Below are 17589 nucleotides of genomic sequence, written 5' to 3'. Positions count from 1 at the left end.
CTTCCCCCCTCCTCCATACCGAATCCCATTCGCATACATTTTCATATATTACACATTTTCAGCAAAACAAAGGGGGAAAAATACATTTTCTTCACTTTACTGAGAAAAAAAAAATGAGCCCTGAGGCTATTGAAAGCATAGCAATGATTGAAAACATAAAAAGGCAACTATCTTCTTTTCTAAAAATGATTACCCTGATGATATTATACAGTGGTAATTTAAAAGAAATGTTCCCCAACAGAATTATTCCTCTACCTGACCGTTCACAGCTCTCATTTCATTTCTCATATATCTTAAAGTTCTCTCTGAAAAGAAAATGGTCCTTTGGTAATATACAAGAGAACATGTGCTGAATTTGCAAAGATGGGTAATTTTGACTGGAATAAATTCAGAATAGCAATCATAAGTTTCAAATAGATGGGCCGATATTCGCTTTAATATATACATTTATATATCTTTTCACCACTCGCTGGCGAAAGATGGCATTTATGGAAAGCTTCACGGGCGGATCTAATGGCTCATGTTCTAAAATGACGGAAGTTTAACTAATTTTAAGCGTGTAAGTAATGATGCCAAATACAATCACATCATTGGAAAATTCATTCAGTCAGTAGTTTTGGGTTCCAAACTTTGAGTAAGTATATTCAGTAAGTCTCTTGGCATATAGAGACATCATCTCATATAACATTTCTTAATTTCTATTTACTTTATTTTTTATTGAAGTATGAAAATGAAAATGCAAGTCGCTCAGTCGTGTCTGACTCTCTGTGACCCCGTGGACTATACAGTCCATGGAATTCTCCAGGCCAGAATACTGGAGTGGGTACCCTTTCCCTTCTCCAGGGGATCTTCCCAACCCAGGGATCAAACCCAGGTCTCCTGCATCGCAGGTGGATTCTTTACCAGCTGAGCCACCAGGGAAGCCCAAAAATACTGGAGTGGGTAGCCTATCCCTTCTCTGGGGGATCTTCCTCACCCAGGAATTGAACTGGGGTCTCCTGCATTGCAGGCGGATTCCTTACCAACTGAGCTATCAGGGACACCCCACTGAAGTATAGCTGAGTTATAATATGATGTTAATGATTGGTATACAGCAAGCTAACTCAGGGATACATATATACACTTTCCATTTCATACTCTTCTCCATTATGGTCTATCATAGGATTCTGAATAGAGTTCTCTTTGCATACAGTAAGACTCAGCTGTGTATCCACTCTATATGTATCTGGTTGCATCTGCTAATCCCGACAACTTCATAATATTTAAACAAAAGTGATTTGATATCATGAGAAGCGGGTGGTATGGAATGTTTCCCACATACCGGCTCATCAGAAGAGGTGGCTGAAGGTCAACATTTGCTAAGTTAGGGGCAGAGGCAAGAGTCGAACACATGTCTTTTTGGGTCCAAAAGCTGGGACCCCTTTTTCGTGTCTGCTCTTTAACTCAGATGACATCCGGAGGCACTGGCGTGGCAGTCAGGATGAAGGGCTGTGGAGGGAAAGCAGGTTTCCTTCCCAGCTCTGCTTTCCACACCCCTGGGATCTTGGATGGACCTATACCCAGGTTCCTGGGGGGAAAAAAATGGCCAGTGACGGGACTTCCCTGGTTTCCCAGTGGTTAGGACTCCGCGATCCCAAAGCAGGAGGCCTGGGTTCGATCCCTGGTCAGGGACCTAGATCTCACATGCTTGCAACTAAGAGCCAGCACAGGTAAATAAATTAAAAACACAAAACATATTTTTAAAGGGCCAAAGATAATGCCAGCCTCACTGAGTTATTATGAAATCAGAGAGCAGAATGGTATGGCAAGGATGCCAGCCATATTTATGATCCCACTACATTCGGGCACAGGGGTAGATCTTTCTTGCTGTGCCCTCTCAAGGTTTCAGTTCGGTTCAGTCGCTCACTCGCATCCGACTGCTCATGACCCCATGGACTGCAGCACGCCAGGCCTCCCTGTCCATCACAAACTCCCAGAGCTTACTCAAACTCATGTCCACTGAGTCGGTGATGCCATCCAAGCATCTCATCTGTTGTCCCCTTCTCCTCCCACCTTCAATCTTTCCCAGCATCAGGGTCTTTTCCAATGAGTCAACTCTTCGCATCAGGTGGCCAAAGTATTGGAGTTTCAGTTTCAGCATCAGTCCTTCCAATGGACACCCAGGACTGATTTCCTTTAGGATGGACTGGTTGGATCTCCTTGTGGTCCAAGGGACTCTGAAGAGTCTCCTCCAACACCACAGTTCAAAAGCATCAATTCTTCTGCTCTCAAGGTTTGTGGGCACACATTCCTGGCGTCTTTGTGCCTGGATGGCTCCTTATAAGGACCCCAGTCATACTGGCTTAGGGCCCAGCCTAATGAGGTCACGTCACCTGAATTACCTATCTGAAGGCCATGTCTCCAAATCGAGTCACATTCTGAAATACCATAAGTTACGACTTAAACATAGGAACTTTAACGGGGGGACACAAATAAGACCATTACCCTCTCTCTGTGCGTGTGAGTATGTCTTATACTTATTTACTTACTTAAGTAAGTACTCAATAAGTACTCAAAGAAAGTGAAAGTGAAGGCCTTCCGTCGTGTCCAACTCTTTGCGACCCCATGGACTGTAGCCTACCATGCTCCTCTGTCAATGGGTACTCCAGTAACTACTTCAATAAGCAAGTAAGAACTCATAGCACTTACTTACTCAGAGTATCAGTGCAAGCTGTTTCTTCCAGGCTGCCACGTTTCAGGGGCTTCTCTCATGGCTCAGCATGTAAAGAACCCGCCTGGCAATACAGGAGACTCAAGAGATACAAAGGCTTTGATCCCTGGGTGAGCAAGACCCCCGCTGGAGGAGGAAATGGCAACCCACACCAGTATTCCTGTCTGGAGAATCCCATGGACAGAGGAGCCTGGTGGGGCTACAGTCCGTGGGGTCACAAAAGAGTCGGACACGACTGAGCGTGTACAGGCACAATAACAGCCCTGTTTTGAATGCAGCAGCTTAATCTCTCATTGATTCAAACAGTGTTTTCTTCCACAGCATGTTTGTTCCTAAGTGTCCTATTCATGAATTCCTTGAACACCTGGGCATATCTGAAATAGAGGTTAAGAAAAAAATCTCTATCTAAAATGTATTTTCCTTATTTAACGTACCACCTGTGGAGTTAAGGAAGTACAAATATGCCCTAGATACTCCTGTAGGCCTTTAGTCGGAAAAACTCCACCAATTCTCTTGTAGCCTCCATCTGCCGGGGTGGAGGCCCTTGTTTAGACCTTTAGAAGCTCCTTGCGTCCCACATTCTATACATAAACCCAAGCACGTATTTGTTCATTCAAAAATATTTATTGCATTCTGTGTCCTGAGTGGTCCTCTCTAAGGTCAAGGGCTATCAACGGTGAGCAACACACACACAGACACACACACGTATTCTGAGAAGGACCCACGAGAGAAATGAGGGAGTGTATGGTAACAGAGAATTGGATGATAAAGACAGCTGAGCGCTGAAGAATGGATCCTTTTGAACCGTGGTGTTGGAGAAGACTCTTGACAGTCCCTTGGACTGCAAGGAGATCCAACCAGTCCATCCTAAAGGATATCAGTCTGGAATATTCATTGGAAGGACTGATGCTGAAAGTCCAATCCTTTGGCCACCTGGTGCGAAAAATGGACTCATTGGAAAAGACCCTGATGCTGGGAAAGATTGAAGGCGGGAGGAGAAGGGGACAACAGAGGAGATGGTTGGATGGCATCACTGACTCAATGGACATGAGTTTGAGTAAGCTCTAGGAGTTGGTGATGGGCAGGGAGGCCTCGCATGCTGCAGTCCATGGGGTCTCAAAGAGTCGGACATGACTGAGTGACTGAACTGAACTAACCTGATGGTAATAGAACACTTGGTAGAGAGGAGAACAGTCTGTTTATAGAGAACAGCCAGAGAACCCATGCTGATAATAAGACACACAGGCCCAGAAGGGAAGGGATGACTCAAGCAGGAAATTGGAGAGGGTGCTCTGGGCTGAGGGACACGACAGGAGAGTGTCTGTGGTGAGTGAGCTGGGCTGACTTAAGAAAAAGCAGGGGAGGGGGGTGTTCCCTGGTGGTCCAGTGGTTAACAATCTTCCTGTCGAAACAGGTGACGAGGGTTCGGTCCCCAGTCTGGGAAGATCCACATGCTGCAGGGCGTCTGAACCTGCAAGCCACAACTACTGAAGCTCACGCCCTACAGCCTGTGACGCGAAGGGAACTGAAGGTCGCTCAGTCGTGTCTGACTCTTTTGTGACCCCGTGGACTGTACACTCCATGGAATTCTCCAGGCCAGAATACTGGAGTAGGTACCCTTTCCCTTCTCCAGGGGATCTTCCCAACCTGGGCATTGAATCCAGCTCTCCCACATTGCAGGTGGATTCTTTACCAGCTAAGCCACTAGGGAAGCCCAAGAATACTGGAGTGGGTAGCCCGTCATTTCTCCAGGGGATCTTCCTGACCCAGGAATCGAACCAGGTTCTCCTGCATTGCAGGTAGATTTTTTACCAGCTGAACTATGAGGGAAGCCCCGAACTGTGTTCTGCAACAAAAGACACCACCACAGTGAGAAGCCCACGCACCATGGCTAAAGAGTAGCTTCTGCTCGCTGCAACTACAGAAAGCCAGCATGCAGCAACAAAGACCCAGAGCGGCCAAAGTTAAATTTACAAACTGTGAATGTTTTAAAAACACGTTAAAGAGAAGAAAGGGAGAAACAGCAATGGCAAGCATGTAGAGGAACTGAGTGAATAAGCGTGCCCGTCCTAGGACATGAAGGTGGAGATGACGGTGAGATGTGGACCCATCACCTGAAACCTCCATGCCCGCTGCAAAGCCTTGCCTTTGGTTCTGACGGACACAAGATGCCCCCGGCTGGCTGTGGATAGGAGACTAAGGCTCTGGCTTCATCCTAAATCAATGAGTGTCCTGTGAAACAGCTCTGAACAGCGTATGAAGAATAAGCAAATTTGGGACAGAATCAGGCACCAGCTACAGAGCCACTAACCAACTGAGGGAAGATCTGAAGCATGGAGGTGGTGATACAGGTCAGATTGTGGACATATTTTCAAAGTAGAGCTGAGTGGCTCAGGAATTGAAAGCTGACTCCAGATCAAAAGAGTGGAATCATCTCTCCTCGGGGGAGTGAAGAGAGAGGCTCCCCTAAGGGCTTCAGACCACGGTGGAGACACCAACCCAGTGCGTGTTCCTGGACCGCCAAGTGTCAGAAGGAAGACGGCTGCAGGGGTCTCTCTGAGATTCAAGAACACGTAGGGGAGACTAGGCCTGTCTTCAGTGGTGTCTGACTCTTTTGTGATCCCAAGGACTGTAGCCCGCCAGGCTCCACTGTCCATGGGGATTCTGCAGGCAAGAGTACTGGAGTGGGTTGCCATTTCCTCCTCCAGGGATCTTCTCAAACCAGGAGGGATCGAACCTGAGTCTCCCGCATGGCAGGCAGATTCTTTACCATCTGAGCCACCAGGGAGGCCCTAGACATACACACACTACTCTACATAAAACAGAGAGTCAACAAGGACCTACTGCCATAGCACAGGGAACTCTGCTCAACACTCTCTAATAACGTATATGGGAAAAGAATCTAAAAAAAGAGTGGATATATGTATACATAGAACTGAATCTCTTTGCTGTACAGCTGAAACTAACACAACATTGTAAATCAACTATACATTTATATCAACTACATAAAAGGTAAATTAAAAAAAAAAAAACATGTAAGGGAAACCGAATCTTTTACTCAAGGCTACCCTCCTGTTTCCTCTCCATCATCTCTAGAGATCTCCATCATCCAAACAGAAGTTACTGAATCTCCTAATAACCTTCCCACCACTCTCTCTTCCAATGTCTCATCTGGATCTTGTAAGTACATCACTTCCCTGTGGTTGGCGAATGCAGAAACTGTGCATTTTCACAGCCCAGCGTTATGTCCAAGGGTAAAATTCATCCATAACTTGCACGACAAAGCCTAAGTTACTGGGGCCTGCCTGGTGGCTCAGAGATTAAGAATCCAGATACAGGAGCCTAACAGGTTGCAGTCTATGGGGTCACAAAAGAATCACACAAAACCTAGCAAGTAGACAACAACAAGAAAACCTAATCACTATGCCATGAATTGTTACTGCTCTGTAATGTTTACAAAAGGTCTAAATGATACAACGATATCATTGGACACTTGGTAAATGTCACTCTGAGTAATTTTTTCCCCCGTCGAAATAAGACACATTGGCAATATACCAGATACCTTGTCGAGAGTCGTATTTTACTTGGATAAATACTGTGCTCCATAAAGACTCCTGGATGCTTTTTCTAGTGGGACTCACAGCTTGCTTTCTGTGTAGCTGCACAGAGTCAGCTCATCTGTCCGTCACTGAAATTTGTAAGGCTCGCTTTACAAGCAAGGATCGGGCTGAGCTATTGCAAGTAATGAGGAGACGTGAGCCTTGGAGAAGAGCAAGTGAATTCTGATTCAACAGAGCCCCCACAAAAATTCGCAGCATAGCCTGAGTCTCCTGTAAAATTTTTCTACAGAACTCTTGGGTGAAGAAAATCAGCTTTTTCATTTCAGTTCCAATATTGTCTCTGCTCTTGGTGACATAGGCTATTAGCAACCCTGACTGTATTACTCTACAGACCTGTGCAAATTCTGGAAAGTCTTTGCAAAATGTTTCTCATACAGCAACCTGTGTGCTGAGATAGCAGCCCGCTGAACGAATATACTGCTACCCTGATCAAGCTAATTAAAAGACGGGTGTTCTGACACACTTTGAAGAGGGCTAAGCTCTCGGAACTGTAGATCTACAGTGATGAAACAGCCTGGTTCCATGTCACATGATACCATGAAGACGATGAGGACATTTAAGGCCCTTTTCTAAACCTGGATTCTGTAGGACAATGTACACACACGTTTCAAAAAGCATCACTTGTAGGAAATTGTTTGAGAAGATGGTTCACATGTCCAATTTTTAATATGCTCTATGACACTCACTCATTGCTTCAGTTGAGGATTGTGAAGGCCAGGGGAGCTTGGCGAGCTGCAGTCCAAGGAGTCACAAAGAGTCAGACATGACTGAGCAAACAATCGAGAGTGGTGCTGGGCCCTGGAGGTTATCTTTTCTCTTGATGTTGGCCCTGTTCATTCAGCACTAGATATAGGGCTTCCTAGGTGGTTCAGATGGTGAAGAATCTGCCTGCCATGCGGGAGACCTGGGTTTGATCCCTGGGTTGGGAGGATCCCCTGGAGAAGGGAAAGGCTACCCACTCCAGTATTCTTGCCTGGAGAATCCCATGGACGGAGGATCCTGGTGGGCTACAGTACATGGGGTCACAGGAACTGACAACCCACTCTAGTATTCTCGCCTGGAGAATCCCATGGACAGAGGAACATGGTGGGCTACAGTCCATGGGGTCACAAAGAATCAGACATGAGTGAGCAACTAACAAACACACATAGATTCAGACAGAACGGTGGACAGGTAGATAAATGTCAACATCTATCTATCTATCGTCTAGATAGATGATAAATACTGATCCATAGATATCTACCTCTGTCCATATCTGTATCTATAAATTATCAATAATCCATAAATAATTAATATCTATAGTATATGATAATAATCTATATTCTTAATATAAACCGATAGATACGTAAGATATTATACATATCTGTCCATCTGTATCTATACAAACATTATATATTATATATAATTACATATCGTATCTACATACCTACACCTGTACCTATAAGCTGTCTATGCTAGGATTTCTGCTTCTCTGGTTGAAGTTTTATTTATACAGACATAATATTGCATAGGTGAGCAATACTGACACTATAAACGTGCCTGAAGTGAGTGTAGCAAAAACATGATTTTACTACAGAATCCTTGAACACTTCAGTTCACTCAGTCATGTCTGACTCTTTGCGACCCCATGGACCACAGCACTCCAGGCTTCCCTGTCCATCACCAATTCCCGGAGCTTGCTCAAACTCATGTCCATCAAGTAGGTGATGCCATCCAACCATCTCATTCTGTCATCCCCTTCTCCTCCTGCCCTCAACCTTTCCCAGCATCAGGGTCTTTTCCAATAAGTCAGCTCTTCGCATCAGGTGGCCAAAGTATTGGCGCTTCAGCTTCAGCATCAGTCCTTCCAATGAATATTCAGGACCTATTTCCTTTAGGATGGACTGGTTGGATCTCCTTGCAGTCCAGGGGACTCTCGAGAGTCTTCTCCAACACCATAGTTCAAAAGCATCAATTCTTCAGCGTTCTACACCCAACCTAAACCACCAGCACAGGGCGTTCAGCAGCTGACCTATCAGAGTTCGTCTTCATGTGCAGCTGCAGCTGGAAGGCACCCTTTGAGGTCAGATGCCAGCATCCCCTTCTAGCTTTGATTCATGGAAAGAGACCAGGACTTGGAGAAAGGCTCACACATGTGTGTGAAGGCAGCCACATGATAGTTCGGCGTGAAGCGTGTAATTGTGAATAGCAAAGCCAGTCAGTCTTGGGGACAGTCTTCTAGAAACATCAGGACCAACAGTGAAATGCAAAGATACAAAACTACTGATTTACAGAATGAGAGAATTTCATACTCTAGGTTTTTGGAGCTTAGAGAATCTGAGAGCCATGCAATCCAAAACCGTTATTTTCTAGTAGAAAGAGCAGGGACAAAGTGAAGGGATTTATCGAGTTGACTCAGCTTGCTAGACAGTGACACGGGGAACATCTAGGTATTATGACATCCACCCGATGCCATCTCCATTAAATTTCACAGCTTCTCTTAACACACCTATTGTCTGATACTCATGGAAGCGGGGAACTTCTTTGAAGCCAAATCATGTACAATGGACTGCAACTTAACCATAGAAAGTCAAGCCAGCTTGTTTCAATCTTTGTTAATCCAGCCACATGCGTTGATAGAACTGAGCGCTCTTGACACCAGGAATATTGGTGCTTTATAGACAATCTTAGGGATTCCCAAGAGGCTTGGTGGTAAAGAATCCAGCCTGCAGTGCAGGAGATGCAGGAGATGTGGGTTCAATCCCTGGACTGTGAAGGTCCCCTGGAAAGAGGAAATGATAACCCACTCCAGTATTCTTGAGTATTCTGAGTCTAGAAGATTCCCCTGGGTTTAGGGCATGGCAAACAACTCCAGTATTCTTGACTAGAGAATACCATGGACAGAGGAGCCTGGCAGGCTACAGTCCATGGGGTCACAGAGAATCAGACACATCTGAGCACATGTATACACACACCAAGACAACCTCAGCCTGCAGACTGAGGAGGGGGACGGGAGATTACCCAGCATCTGAACTGAGCCTGCTCAGAGTAAAACACTTCCCGACACTGAGCTCATCTTCTGGACCCCCGCCCCACCCTTTCTGCCCATTGCCCTCCAAGTGCCGCCTGTCTCTTGACCAAGGATGCTCCCTGCATCAATCTCATGCATCTGTGGCTTATTTTATCTTCCATCCATGAAGAGCACATCTGTGGACCTTCTTCTGTGAGTCTCCTGTGTCCATGTGCTCTTGGTTCTCTCGGGCACACGTCTCTAGGGGATGAAAACATTCATCCGACGGAAAAGGGGAAAACTGAGAGAGGCCGTGTGACTGCGGAGCGCAGGAACAGACGTGGGGACCACAAACTGAGCAGCGAGTACAGGGGATGATGCTACGGAAACCACGGCCAAATCTCAAAAAAGCATCCTGTTAGAAAGAGAGCCTGTTCTCGAAGCCCGTGTGTGGGATGACGACAAGGCACAGAGTCGGGGGCAGAGGGCGGACCCAGGCTCCCCAGCACTCCGCTGTCCTTTACAAAGAGAAGCTCTTCAGGAAAAGAAGATCAAACGTGCCAGACCTCCTGGCGTGGGAGAATCGCAGCGCCGCTGGGCTGTGAAATATCACTGAATATAAATTAGTCTACGGTGACAGTCTCCTTTTTCTCCTTCCCCACCCCACTCTGTTTTTCATGATTTAAAATAAAACTTCATTAGCGTCTCGACCCAAGGGTTGGCTTTTCCAAAGAGGCAGCAAGCCGGAGCCTTGAACTTGGGTTTTGATCAGTTCAGAAGCCAGATTTCCGCGTGTGTGGTTGTTCAAAGGAAGCGACCCGGGAGACGCGGGGTTCCCTTTTCCGCTGGTCCTCTCTATTCAATCTGGTGCGGATACTGTCTGTGTGTGTGTGTGTCTGTCTGGGCCGAGGGTGGGGAAACCCTGGAGACACTGCTTTCAGCTGTCATAATCACGGCCTTGCTATTTGATCTCCATCCTCACAAAGACACAGTTTTCCAATCTCCCTTCAGTGTGATGTAGTCCTCAGACCCCAAACATTGCATCCACGTCCTGTGCCTGCCTGACCTCTGCAGACACTTGCGGGTGCTTTTCTGTGTCTCCCATGCTTCTCCCTGCTGTCTCTCTGCCTTCCTCTAACGGAGTACCTTTTACTGCATCTTTTATGTCGAGGAAACAGTAGATCCACAGGCAGGTGTAAGAGATCAGGCAGAGAGAGATCCCAAGCCATCGTCATCTACCTCCTCCCTCCAAGAGGAACGGAGTTCAGAAGTGCAGTCTGACTCAAACAATCAAAGGAGATGAAAATAATAATAATGTACTCCATGAAGCACGGTCAGGCTTCCCCAGGAGGTTTGCTGGTAAAGCATCTGCCTGCCAATGCAGGAGACGCAGGTTCGATCCCTGGGTCAGGAAGATCCCTGGGTCAGGAAGACCCCCTGGAGGAGGAAATGGTAACTTGCTCCAGGATTCTTGCCTGGAGAATCCCATGGACAGAGGAACCTTGTGGTGTTACAGTCCATGGGGTCGCAGAGTCAGACACAACTGAGCATGTAGAATGTCGACTTAAAGCATAGTCGTAGCCCTTGAAAAGAACTGAAAGTCTTGAAAGTCCTGAGCCAAACCCTGTGAGCTGTCTTGTAGATAATCAAAGTGTCACCAGGGGGAAGAAGTTAACTACATGATGATCGGACTGTAGCCATGACATACGGTACCACAATTCCAAGAACTGGCCTCGAGGAAATGAAAAACAAACCGGCCCTGGAACTGAAGATTCAGTTCAGTTTAGTCGCTCAGTCGTGTCCGACTCTTCGCGACCCCATGAATCGCAGCACGCCAGGCCTCGCTGTCCATCACCAACTCCTGGAGTTCACTCGAACTCACGTCCATCGAGTCAGTGATGCCATCCAGCCATCTCATCCTCTGTCATCCCCTTCTCCTCATGCCCCCAATCCCTCCCAGCATCAGGGGCTTCAATGAATCAACTCTTCGCATGAGGTGGCCAAAGTATTGGAGTTTCAGCTTTAGCATCATTCCATCCAAAGAAATCCCAGGGCTGATCTCCTTCAGAATGGATTTGTTGGATCTCCTTGCGGTCCAAGGGACTCTCAAGAGTCTTCTCCAACACCACAGTTCAAAAGCATCAATTCTTCAGCCCTCAGCTTTCCTTATAGTCTAACTCTCACATCCATACCTGACCACTGGAAAAACCATAGCCTTGACTAGATGGACCTTTGTTGACACAGTAATGTCTCTGCTTTTTAATATGCTGTCTAGGTTGGTCATAACTTTTCTTTCAAGGAGCAAGCGTCTTTTTATTTCATGGCTTCACTCACCATCTGCAGTGATTTTGGAGCCCTCAAAAATAAAGTCTGCTACTCTTTCCATTGTTTCTCCATCTATTCGCCATGAAGTGATGGGACCAGATGCCATGATCTTCGTCTTCTGAATGTTGAGTTTTAAGCCAACTTTTTCATCTCCTCTTTCACTTTCATCAAGAGGCTCTTTAGTTCTTCTTCACTTTCTGCCATAAGGATGGTATCATCTGCATATCTGAGGTTATTGATATTTCTCCCAGCAATCTTGATTCCCAGCATTTCTCATGATGTATTCTGCATATAAGTTAAATAAGTAAGGTGAAAATATACAGCGTTGATGTCCTCCTTTTCCTATTTGGAACCAGTCTGGTGTTCCATGTCCACTCTGATTAGGTACTTCAGATTGTATGCACACATTTGCCCAGACTCTCGGGGATCCTGATTCCTGTCTGCACTCAGCCTGTAACCCTCCTGCCTGGGTGTGAACATTTCTGTATTCTGAAATTCCTTTCAATTAACCAGTCATCTGTTATTTCACTGAGCTGAATTCACTCAGATTAATCAGGACTTCACTGAGCTGACTTCTCTGTGAAGGTGTGGACACTCACTGGGGTTAGGAGTCCTATGTCTCAAGAGTGGATCCTCACACCTCCTTGTCCCAACCCTCCTTCACTGTGACTCAGGCCACCCTATTTTTAAATGATGCTCTGGTCCAGGGCCAGACCTTACCATTTCCTTCTCCAGGGGATCTTCCTGAGCCAAGAATCGAACCCCGGTCTCCCGCATTGCAGGCAGTTGCTTTACCATCTGAGCCACCAGGGAAGCCCTGAAATGACAAAAATATAAATGTAAGCAAAATCTGGGGACAACCATTACGAGTTAGTAGAAGAGATTCTGTGCTTTTTTATTTCATTTTGAAGCCCAAAGTTATAACACAGAGAGGCTATACAATGAAAAAAAAAAATAGAATTTTAGGCTATTTTCTGAGCATGAGGGAAAAAAAATAGAATTTTAGGCTATTTTCTGAGCATGAGATGGATTCTGCTGACCCAAATGAACACATATGTAGGATTTGATCTGCTTGCCCAGCAGGAAATGTCCTGAACCTGCCAGAAGGATAATAAGAAATAGTGAGGGAGCTAGCTTCCCGGGTGAACGTGGTCTCAAGTGGTGATAAATTGCGTGGAAGAGGTGGGGAGACGTCTGTGGGGACCAACGGACGGCTTCCTCTCCAGATGATAGACTAGAGTTCTCCCTTAAGAACTTCCTTTGCTCAGGACGGAGTTGGGGGGGGGGGTGCCAGGAAAAAATCCCAACCAGACTTGGGAGCCTGGAGAGAGAACCATATCCTACCAGGGGTGTAACGCCGGTAGGAGGTTACATATAAAAGTGTTAGTTGCTCAGTTCTGTCCGACTCTGCAACCCCATGAACTGTAGCCTGCCAGGCTCCTCTGTCCATGGGATCCTCCAGGCAAGAATACTGGAGTGGGTTGACATTTCCTCCTCGAGGGGATCTTCCCCACCCAGAGATCGAACCTGAGTCTCCCGCACTGGAGACCGATTCTTTACCATCTGAGCCACCATGAATATATACATGAAAGTGAAAGTCACTCAGTTGTGTCTGACTCTCTGCGACCCCATGGACTATATATACAGTCCAAGGAATTCTCCAGGCCAGAACACTGGAGTGGGTAGCCTTTCCCTTCTCCATGGGATCTTCCCAACCCACAATCGAACCCAGGTTTCCCACATTGCAGGCAGATTCTTTGCCAGCTGAGCCACCAGGGAAGCCCATGAATATATATATATATATATATATATATATATATATATATATATATATGAAAATCACTGCAGATGGTGATTGCAGTCATGAAATTAAAAGACGCTTACTCCTTGGAAGGAAAGTTATGACCAACCTAGACAGCATATTAAAAAGCAGAGCCATTACTTTGCCAACAAGGGTCCATCTGGTCAAGGCTATGGTTTTTCCAGTGGTCATGTATGGATGTGAGAATTGGACTACAAAGAAAGCTGAGGGCCAAAGAATTGATGCTTTTGAACTGTGTGGTGTTGGAGAAGACTCTTGAGAGTCCCTTGGACTGCAAGGAGATCCAACCACTACATTCTAAAGGAGATCAGTCCTGGGTGTTCATTGGAAGGATTGATGTTGAAGCTGAAACTCCAATACTTTGGCTACCTGATGCAAAGAGCTGACTCATTAGAAAAGACCCCGATGCTGGGAAAGATTGAAGGCAGGAGGAGAAGGGGACGATAGAGGATGAGACGGTTGGATGATGTCACCGACTCAATGGACATGGGTCTGGGTGGACTCTGGGAGTTGGTGATGGACAGGGAGGCCTGGTGTGCTGTGGTTCATGGGGTCGCAAAGAGTTGGACATGACTGAGTGACTGAACTGAACTGAATGGTCACATTAATGGTCACCTCTCTGACGGTTCCCTGTTGAAGACAGTCATGGCAACCACGTCCTGGTCAAACAGCCTGAGGTGCCTTTCCAGGAGCCAGGGTGGGGGAGATGAAAGCTTGTGGTCCCACCCTGCCCCACACTCCTGCATTAGTCTGATGTACTGAGGTGACATGAAATGGGCGGCTGGGTGTGCGTGGGTGTGTGTCTGTGTGCTAGGCATGGGTACAGGTCAGCACAGGGTGGGAAGCTGCTGGACTAGCTGCCCTGGAAGGAGGGAAGACTGAAGGCAGAGATTCCATTTACAGAGAAATATTTTCCACGGTCATCAAATAGGTGTTAAAGCGAGAAAAGCAACTCGACCAGGCAGCGTTACGCTTTTATGAGTTAAACAAAACTCTGTACCAAGCAGGATTCCCTGGTGGCTCAGACATTACAGAATCTGCCTGCAATGCAGGAGACCCAGGTTCAACCCATGGACCAGGAAGATTCCCCTGGAGAAGGGAATGGTAACCCACACTGGTATTCTCACCTGGAGAATTCCATGGACAGAGGACCTTGGTGAGCTACAGTCTATGCGGTCAAAAAGAGCTACATGACTGAGCAGCTAACACTTTTACTTTCTTTCATATGGATCAAGTAGCCTAAATTCCTAAGAATATTTCTCTAATGGAAAAAAAAAATGCTGATAGGCAGAATCAGTAATCGTCTCTGTGAAAGTCACTCACTCGTGTCTGACTCTCTGCGACCCCATGGACTATATACACCATGAAATTGGCCAGGCCAGAATACTGGAGTGGGTAGCCGTTCCCTTCTCCAGGGGGATCTTCCCAACCCAGGGATCAAACCCAGGTCTCCCGCATGGCAGGCAGATTCTGTACCAGGTGACTCACAAGGGAAGCCCAAGAATACTGGAGTCGGTAGCCCATCCCTTCTCCAGGGGATCTTCCAGACCCAGGAATCATACCGGGGTTGTCTGCATTGCAGGTGGATTCTTTACCAACTGAGCTATCAGGGAAGCCCAAACAAATAACATATATGAGACACAAATGATCTCTTTTTTCCTATTTTTTCTAAACTTTTTATGTTGTATTCGGGTATAGCCCATTAACAATCCTGTGATGGTTTCAGGTGGACACTGAAGGGACTCAGCCATACATATACATGTATCCCTTCTCCCCCAAACTCCCTCCCATCCAGGCTGGCTTGTAACATCCAGCAGAGTTCCCTGTGCTGGACAGCAGGTCCTTGCGGGTTCTCCATGTTAAATACAGCTGTGTGTCCATGTCCATCCCAGACTCCCTGACTATCCCTTCCCCGATCCTTCGCCCTGGTGACCATAAGGTTCTTACAGAGGATTGTCACTCAGTGTGGCAATCTCTAGGTCCGTCTGTGTTGCTGCAAATGGTGTCATTTTATCCGTTTTAATGACTGAGTAGGTTGAGAAATATCATATGACATTCCTTATCTGTGGAATCTAAAAAGAAATTATACAGATGAATTTGCAAAACAGGAACAGACTGTCAGAGAATGAACTCATTGTTGCCAGGGGGAAGGACGGGGAGAAGGGATAGTTAGGGAGTTTGGGATGGACATGGACACACTGCTATATTTAACATGGAGAACCCACAAGGACCTGCTAGATAGCACAGGGAACTCTGCTCAATACTCTGTAATAACCTTATGGTCACCAGGGGGAAGGATGGGGGAAGGGATAGTCAGGGAACTTGGGATGGACATGCACACACTGCTGTATGTAACATGGAGAACCAGCAAGGACCTGCTGTCCAGCACAGGGAACTCTGCTCAATGTCATGTGGCAGCCTGGATGGGAGGGAAGTTTGGGGGACAACGGATATGTATGGCTGAGACCCTTCTTTGCTCACCTGAATCTGTCACAACATTGTTAACTAGCTATACTCCAATACCAAATGTTTTTTAGGTGTTAAAAAATAAAATAATAAAAATTTTAAAAGACATACATTTTTTTGGTACCAGGTAGGCTTGGCAGACTGAGAAAGAGAGATTTTTAAACCAAGAGCCTGGATCCTGCTTTCTCTCTCCCCAGATAATCTTTATTTAGATGCTGACTTTTTAGGTTATGTTTAAGCAAAGAATGTCTGAATGGAAAGATGCTCCTCCCAGATATTTTCCAGGATAGACTGGACCATGAGTTTGTGATTTTGAGAAGAACACCCAGTATGGGTATAGCTAGTCACTGGGAAGTCTTCAGGCAACACGCCAGTCACCTACATTCTTAGAGAATGGAGGTCTCTCCGGGGGCAACAGAAAAAGAGCTTGGAGAAGGCGGTTGTGCTCTTAAGCCAGAAAATAAAGGGGGTGTTTTAAGGACAGCCTTGGCTACTAGCTTCTTCAAAAGGTTTAAAAGAATAATAGAGGTCTGTTTGCTGAGCTGAAAGGGAAAAAGGGAAACCTCCCTATACTTTGATAAATGTGGAGACAGACCTGTTTTAGGAAGATGGCCCCAGAACATGAAAATACTCACTGCTACCCAGAAGAGTTTGGGGAAAAAAAAAAAAAAAAAAAACTAAAGAAAAATAAAACATAAAACTCTGGTCTGGACAGACTTACTTCTCTGAAAATAAATGGAACTGTGGCAACGGGACCAGGCCACGATGAGGGTGTGTGTCTTTCTGCCCTGGGAACCTCTTCTCTGGTGCCAGTCTCAAGACAGAGGAGGGTCTGGCCGGGGTCTTCAAACTTCATCCAAGTGCCGGGTATCCTGAATCGACAGGTCATCACATGCTTCAGCTGACACTGAGACAGCTGCCTGGCCCGCAGAAGGCATGGGTATCACATGGACACTCAGGGTGCACAGGCTACCAGGATCTCATGATTTTAAGTGCAATCGGATGCTTGTCACTGTGGCCAGCCAGCATGGTGAGAATGATGAGCCAACAGTGTCCTGGGTGTGAGGGGAAGCATGGAAGCAGTGAAGTCCAGCAAGAGAGGAAACAGAGACAGAAACACACTCCATCTCCTGATGGTAGTTGCTACGTGACCACAAACCTGTTAAACTTGGAAACAGTTGCATCTCGCTGTTCAGTGACCTGACCTCAGCAGAACAAATACTAACATGTGAAACCGATTTGAAAAACTTAACACAAGAAAGCTACTTAGGGACAAAAACACGTGTAACAAAATTCTATCAAACAGATAATAAAAAGGGCAAAGGTTCAATATAGTGGCTGCTGCTGGGAACAGAAAAAGATGATAAAAGAGGAATAAGGAGGTTGATTCAGCTTCATAGGCATTTGGAAGGGCCCACAGGGTTCATTTCATTCTTATGTTTCATTCTTTATAAATATATATATGACAATATGCTGTCTGGATAAATAAAACACTGCATAATAAATCTTGCTTATGAAAACAAACTCTTGGTGTTTGGGTTAGAATGTTGTAAGTGGTGGCATTCCAAGTACTTTCTTTTACCCCCTCATGTCTGTATTGTGGGAATCACTGTGGTGGGCAGGAATGTGAGGGTCTCATCTGACAGGACGAGCTTGT

The 17589-nt window shown here is 46.1% G+C and overlaps 1 protein-coding gene across 12 annotated transcripts in view; it reads right to left on the bottom strand.

Moving 5' to 3' along the window:
- LOC147339722 (uncharacterized) overlaps nt 1-17589 on the bottom strand; it is a 496256-nt gene that overhangs the window by 116147 nt on the left and 362520 nt on the right. For 6 of the 12 annotated variants that reach the window (XR_015158987.1, XR_015158985.1, XR_015158988.1 and 3 more), the window contains one exon: nt 12365-12461. The gene's annotated coding sequence lies outside the window, so the exon portion shown is untranslated. Of the gene's footprint in view, nt 1-11838; nt 11930-12364; nt 12462-16653; nt 16805-17589 lie in introns of those variants that run through there. The other 6 variants (XR_015158989.1, XR_015158990.1, XR_015158994.1 and 3 more) reach the window with 3 other exon arrangements.

This window comes from Bos grunniens, chromosome X, assembly GCF_055505025.1.
Source record: "Bos grunniens cultivar Pamir isolate PY7600 chromosome X, Bosgru_T2T1.0, whole genome shotgun sequence".
NCBI lineage: Eukaryota > Metazoa > Chordata > Mammalia > Artiodactyla > Bovidae > Bos > Bos grunniens.
This window is presented reverse-complemented; position numbering and strand designations above follow the sequence as displayed.